Source organism: Siphateles boraxobius, unplaced genomic scaffold, assembly GCF_051911475.1.
Source record: "Siphateles boraxobius isolate OS27281-9 unplaced genomic scaffold, OSU_SipBor_1 56, whole genome shotgun sequence".
Taxonomy (NCBI): Eukaryota; Metazoa; Chordata; class Actinopteri; order Cypriniformes; family Leuciscidae; genus Siphateles; species Siphateles boraxobius.
In genome coordinates, this window is record NW_027509182.1 from 507,501 (window position 1) to 515,000 (window position 7,500).

At 34.1% G+C, this 7,500-nt stretch overlaps 2 long non-coding RNA genes across 2 annotated transcripts in view; one reads left to right on the top strand and one right to left on the bottom strand.

Moving 5' to 3' along the window:
- The first annotated feature begins 1,215 nt into the window (after positions 1–1,215).
- On the top strand, positions 1,216–2,209 carry LOC143714824 (uncharacterized). Its single transcript, XR_013195614.1, has 4 exons — positions 1,216–1,311; positions 1,596–1,712; positions 2,008–2,074; positions 2,159–2,209. It is a non-coding gene; the product is annotated as an uncharacterized LOC143714824 (long non-coding RNA).
- Positions 2,210–6,717: 4,508 nt separating this feature from the next.
- The window catches only part of LOC143714825 (uncharacterized), a 984-nt gene continuing 201 nt past the window's right edge, over positions 6,718–7,500 (bottom strand). Inside the window, exons 2-4 of the long non-coding RNA XR_013195615.1 lie at positions 7,215–7,331; positions 6,853–6,919; positions 6,718–6,768 (exon numbers count right to left, since the gene is read on the bottom strand). This is a non-coding gene — a long non-coding RNA (uncharacterized LOC143714825). The remainder of the gene's footprint in view (positions 6,769–6,852; positions 6,920–7,214; positions 7,332–7,500) is intronic.

Genomic DNA, 7,500 nt, shown 5'->3' on the forward strand with positions numbered 1-7,500 from the left:
CATTCCCTACTGAAAGAACATTGTGGACACACAGCTCTGACGTTTTCCAAGAGTATTTTGCCCAGCCTCTTCTTTATAAACAGCCCAGACAAATCATTTCTGGACCAAAAACTTTTGCACCCTCACTCCTCTTACCACCTCATCAAAAGACATGTCTAAAAGTGAGTATTGTCTTTATAATTCATTTATGCTACAGTGTCTTATTTAAAAAGATTGTTTACACATAAGGAAAAGACGGTATAATTCATTAGTGTTTTAAACATGCTATTGCTGTTATAGCATGCTTTGTTGCTCTTACACATTGTTATATGTTCTATATCAAATGTTTTTGACGGCATATACGTTTCAGAAAAAAAAAAAGAAAAAAAAAAAAAAATATATATATATATATATATATATATATATATATATATATATATTTCCCCCCCATCCAATCACATTTTACTGTAGTTGGCCGCTGGGGGGTTTCCATAAAGGACTTTAAAATAAATGTTTTAAATATTATTTAGATTATATTTGTCAGACATGGTTATATCTGAATAGGCCTATTTAATTATTTAATCTGTATTTTATTCCTTTTCAGTTACTTACTTTTTAAATTTCGGTAGGCTACTTTTTAATTCTTCCTTTACTTTGTCTTTGATTTTAACTTTTAGCACTTTGCATGATAACATTGTTTAAAATGTAAGCTATAAATATGAATGGCACAATGTGATAACCAAAATATATAAAAGTTAAGTCAAAGCTATTTATATAGCCTAGCGTTTTTCACAATACACATTCTCATAATTTAGTTATACATTCTGACGCTGGGCACTGTCCAGCGTCTTATTTCAGATGGTTCAATATTTATGATATTATGCGCCCCTGAATGGAAAAGAACTGTAAACTTCATCATTGTACTGTAATGAACTGCGTTACTGCCTATAGGATGATTGCATGATTTTTTTCCATTTAAAATAACTTTCCTTTTCTCTCTCTCTCTAGAGACAGCAAACACTGCAGGACGACCGGACATCCAAGTAACATGTTAGTGTGGTTTATATTTATTTTTAATGAGAAACATTATAGAGTGCAACAGGCGTTTTCTGGAAGTAAAAACACTTCCGGTAACCAGCGACTGTGAAAAAGGGGGCAGGTACTCTATTGGCTGTATAATGAACAGATGAACTGACAGATATTTTATGTAAACAGGCAAAATCTCTTCATCTGATGGTGGCCATGTGTTTTCGCCTATCATAACTGGTTTAACTCATGGCTCCTCCATTGACATCAACATGACTTCTGCCGAATCAAATGTACCGGCAAATTGTAAGTGCAATAAATCAGTTTTGCCTATGTGATGTATTAAATTAAACTTAATTAAGCAGTCCGAGTTAACTATTTGGGACCATTTTTAAGGAAAGTTACATTCTGATCTAACAGCGTCATGTACAAATTTGTCATGCTCCTGGATTATTTTACTATACTACATAACTATAGCCTTTTATTTACTGATGATTTTATCAAAGCCACGAATTAACTCAATTCATGGTTGCAATAATAAAATAAATGAACAATTGACAGATGAACTGACAGATATTTTATGTAAACAGGCAAAATCTCTTCATCTGATGGTGGCCATGTGTTTTCGCCTATCATAACTGGTTTAACTCATGGCTCCCCCTTTGAGATCAACATGACTTCTGCCAAATCAAATGTACCGGCAAATTGTAAGTGTGATGCATGAGAAACTATTAAAACAGTTTTTTGTATAAAATTATTGTATAGATGTATAAACAATGTATAAAATTAATCTTAATTAAGCAGTCGGAGTTAACTATTTGGGACCAATTTTAAGGAAAGTTACATTCTGATCTAACAGCTTCATGTACAAATTTGAAATATTGAATCAGGTTTTGTAGAATAAGCCATGATGAATTTATCTTATCTGGTGTCATGCTCCTGGATTATTCAGAAATGTAACTATAGCCTTTTATTTTACGACACTTATTTATTTTACTACAGATTTTATCAAAGCCAAATACTGTCCAAAAGGGGCGACTGGGAAAGAAGAGAAACGGGTCAATACAAGGTTAGATTCAATCTTTATATTCTTTCCCCATTTTGCCTTCATTTTCCTTTTCCTGTTTTAATTTTTAAATTTTTATATTCTCAGATCATCAAGGGTTTCTGAAAGCAAACACCAGTCAGTCGGTTGAAAAAATGAAGAACATTGATCCAATTATTGACGATCTTGACTTGCACAATCGATCAGTTGCAAATGTGCGAGCGAATCCAACACGCCGGATGAAGATGAGGGAACTGCTGGACTGTGTGAATTGTGAAAGCATTGCCAAGGACCTGGTCTATGCTTTGTGCAAGCCCATCATCAAAATGTTTTAACATATCGTAAATTTCAATTGTTTGATAAATTATCTAACGATTATACCTAACTATCAACAGTTATATGTGAAACGAGCTCAGTCGCATTAGAGATGGATTTTGAACATTGTTATTGAACCGCATGTTTAACAGCTCTAGGGTTCTTAAATTGTTTACCGCGGTTTAATTTTGAACAACACTATCGTAACACTTATCGTATCGCCGGGTGTGATTGTAATGTTTTGTATGGTGTTTTTCTTTACACTTTCCCCCTGGATATCTGGTTCCTACAGTTCGGTAATGTTAGTCAACTCTATGTCTTCTCTTTGTTCATATACGACAGTATTCGCACAAATTGGCATGATTTAATAAAATGACGGTTTAAACCATCATCTTAGCTTGAGACATTTACATTATATTATACCATCCTAGTTTTAAATAGCGCTTAAATGTATATTTTACCCCTTTATGCGGCTACAGAATACCGCACAAGGATCTCTGAAATATTTTTTGTGTAAAACATCTATGTAGATCTATCTATGTTTTTACAAATACACCAAAACAAAGAATGAAGACATCTTTCTATAAGTGTCCCTCAAAACACAGTGCATCCGTGTACGATGATTTATCAGAAAATTACTTTTGTCGCTTTTTCTGAATGATCTCGCCAAGTGCGGGTGTTTGATAACTATTGAACAACCCTGAATTCGGTTACTCAATAAAAAAACTCAATAATGCGCTAAAGGTCTATAACTGAACTTTAACATCTTAATAGTTGGTAAAAGTTCACTTAAAGTCTGCGCAAAATAAAATACATCCTAGCTACTTTCTAAACAGAGCTTATCGCGATCCATTCACCCATCCATATGTTTTGAACTTTTAATGTTTAATCAACATTTTGTTGGAAAACATATGCTGGATTTACTCAACTTTTTATGTCAACAGGTTCTGCATAGCGGGGTAATGTTGCATTTAATTAACATTGTTTATTTCAGTAAACTTAAGTTTATTACATAAGATTAATTCAATGCCATTTAGTTGAATCAGGTTAACATTCTTAATTTAGTCCAAAACTATTAAGTTAAAATAATCCAATTGTTTCGTTTCTTTAGGGATTGTGTTCAACAACCTTTACAAATATATCTAATAAGATAACCTTTTACAAAATCTTTACTCGGTCGCCTCCAATGCATCCCCAAAGTAGTTGTTTTTATAATGATTAAAACCGCTTTAATTAATATTATCATGGTCTACACTTTATGGTAAAACACTAACATATCAGAAACTCTTTTAAATATAAACATTAAAAAAAATTGATCTTGCTGTTAAAACACATAAATAACGTTTTATTTCAAATGTACACCCCTATACAGCATGATGGGATGGGGAAATCCACAGGATCTCTTAAATATTCTCATCTAGTATTTATTCATTAAATTATTAATGCGCAAGAATCAAGACTTATAATACCATTTTATTATAAAATTGTGAAACTCCGACACGGTCGCAAAGAATGATGAGTTAAGCGGTACAATCTTTTATTTCAACAGTATTTTTCTTTACAAAATGACGATAGACCGACATTAAATATACATAAAGTAGACAATAACTCCATTTATTTGTGATCCAACCAGAATAGAAAGTCTCGGCACGCTACCATGTCTTGGTCTAGGGTATAGTTGACGAGGCCTTGAATTATTTCGCCAAGATCTGTTTTGGCATTTTTTGATGCCAGTGACGCACAGAGATCTGTTACAAACGTACACATAACGAGTAGTTCATCGACTGCGAATTCGTGACTAGATGCACACATCACATCCAGAACTTTTCTGAGGATTACGCCTGTCGGCTCTATGGTGTTAAAAAACATGGGCGTCACATCGGTCCATGTCCCCACCAACCCTCTTATGACATCCATTTCTTTTTTTAGATTTGTGACACGTTTGGTGTCCCGCTCACAATCGGTTTTCCTAACGCACGCAGCATCGATGATCCTGTCCATCAAGTAAACCATCTGGTCTCTAAAATTATCTTTAAACATAGAGTCTAGCGTATCTCTTAAACGACACTCTTTCCCAGTGGAGCACTCACACACCGGATGATACTTGTGTCCCGCATCGCCGGAACTCGACGGGCAGTCGTTCTCCGTCAGCTTTTGCGTCGCCATTTCAGAGGTATCTAGATTTTCAAATAGGAAACTGTTTGATGGTGAAAGTCCCCGGAATCTCTTGAGCGAGTCCTTGCAGCACAATCGTCCAGGCCTTGTGCTTTAACGCTCGGAAGCTTATGTTTTTGACAAATGCCAAATGCTCAGACAAACAGGAACATCTGATCAATTCCTTCCACTTTTGATCAATGAGATGTTGTAGTACCCCCGCAGTCGCGTTTTTTTACGATTTCGAATCCGACGTCGTTGAAGCATCCGTCCGTAGCGTTGAAACGGGGTTTCGTCGAAAACGTCGCAACTCTGTGTAGAGTTTATTAACCCATGCGATTGGGGTCCGCCCTCGCACCCATGGTGTGTACAGTGGGGGTCGTCATCAGGACGCCGTAAATAACCATGACCTGCATGTCGTCCGAGACAATTCAGCCGAAAATTGTTTTATGATAATGTTCAGTTTATTTAAAAATAATTTTCTTTGAACGCCGTTGTGTTAGCTTTCTCATTCAAAGTCATGTTGAAAGAACCTTTTTCAGTTAAGTAAACCAAAAAAAAATTTACTTAAGTAAATGGAGTTAAATCAACACAATACTTTTCAAACATTTTACTTTATCCATTTGAGTCGAGATTACACAAATGAGTTTAATTAAAATAGCAATATAGAAAACTAGGAACAGTACAATTTGAAATAAAACGTTATTTATGTGTTTTAACAGCAAGATAATTTTTTTTAATGTTTATATTTAAAAGAGTTTCTGATATGTTAGTGTTTTACCATAAAGTGTAGACCATGATAATATTAATTAAAGCGGTTTTAATCATTATAAAAACAACTACTTTGGGGATGCATTGGAGGCGACCGAGTAAAGATTTTGTAAAAGGTTATCTTATTAGATATATTTGTAAAGGTTGTTGAACACAATCCCTAAAGAAACGAAACAATTGGATTATTTGAATCTAATAGTTTTGGACTAAATTAAGAATGTTAACCTGATTCAACTAAATGGCATTGAATTAATCTTATGTAATAAACTTAAGTTTACTGAAATAAACAATGTTAATTAAATGCAACATTACCCCGCTATGCAGAACCTGTTGACATAAAAAGTTGAGTAAATCCAGCATATGTTTTCCAACAAAATGTTGATTAAACATTAAAAGTTCAAAACATATGGATGGGTGAATGGATCGCGATAAGCTCTGTTTAGAAAGTAGCTAGGATGTATTTTATTTTGCGCAGACTTTAAGTGAACTTTTACCAACTATTAAGATGTTAAAGTTCAGTTATAGACCTTTAGCGCATTATTGAGTTTTTTTATTGAGTAACCGAATTCAGGGTTGTTCAATAGTTATCAAACACCTGCACTTGGCGAGATCATTCAGAAAAAGCGACAAAAGTAATTTTCTGATAAATCATCGTACACGGATGCACTGTGTTTTGAGGGACACTTATAGAAAGATGTCTTCATTCTTTGTTTTGGTGTATTTGTAAAAACATAGATAGATCTACATAGATGTTTTACACAAAAAATATTTCAGAGATCCTTGTGCGGTATTCTGTAGCCGCATAAAGGGGTAAAATATACATTTAAGCGCTATTTAAAACTAGGATGGTATAATATAATGTAAATGTCTCAAGCTAAGATGATGGTTTAAACCGTCATTTTATTAAATCATGCCAATTTGTGCGAATACTGTCGTATATGAACAAAGAGAAGACATAGAGTTGACTAACATTACCGAACTGTAGGAACCAGATATCCAGGGGGAAAGTGTAAAGAAAAACACCATACAAAACATTACAATCACACCCGGCGATACGATAAGTGTTACGATAGTGTTGTTCAAAATTAAACCGCGGTAAACAATTTAAGAACCCTAGAGCTGTTAAACATGCGGTTCAATAACAATGTTCAAAATCCATCTCTAATGCGACTGAGCTCGTTTCACATATAACTGTTGATAGTTAGGTATAATCGTTAGATAATTTATCAAACAATTGAAATTTACGATATGTTAAAACATTTTGATGATGGGCTTGCACAAAGCATAGACCAGGTCCTTGGCAATGCTTTCACAATTCACACAGTCCAGCAGTTCCCTCATCTTCATCCGGCGTGTTGGATTCGCTCGCACATTTGCAACTGATCGATTGTGCAAGTCAAGATCGTCAATAATTGGATCAATGTTCTTCATTTTTTCAACCGACTGACTGGTGTTTGCTTTCAGAAACCCTTGATGATCTGAGAATATAAAAATTTAAAAATTAAAACAGGAAAAGGAAAATGAAGGCAAAATGGGGAAAGAATATAAAGATTGAATCTAACCTTGTATTGACCCGTTTCTCTTCTTTCCCAGTCGCCCCTTTTGGACAGTATTTGGCTTTGATAAAATCTGTAGTAAAATAAATAAGTGTCGTAAAATAAAAGGCTATAGTTACATTTCTGAATAATCCAGGAGCATGACACCAGATAAGATAAATTCATCATGGCTTATTCTACAAAACCTGATTCAATATTTCAAATTTGTACATGAAGCTGTTAGATCAGAATGTAACTTTCCTTAAAATTGGTCCCAAATAGTTAACTCCGACTGCTTAATTAAGATTAATTTTATACATTGTTTATACATCTATACAATAATTTTATACAAAAAACTGTTTTAATAGTTTCTCATGCATCACACTTACAATTTGCCGGTACATTTGATTTGGCAGAAGTCATGTTGATCTCAAAGGGGGAGCCATGAGTTAAACCAGTTATGATAGGCGAAAACACATGGCCACCATCAGATGAAGAGATTTTGCCTGTTTACATAAAATATCTGTCAGTTCATCTGTCAATTGTTCATTTATTTTATTATTGGAACCATGAATTGAGTTAATTCGTGGCTTTGATAAAATCATCAGTAAATAAAAGGCTATAGTTATGTAGTATAGTAAAATAATCCAGGAGCATGACAAATTTGTACATGAC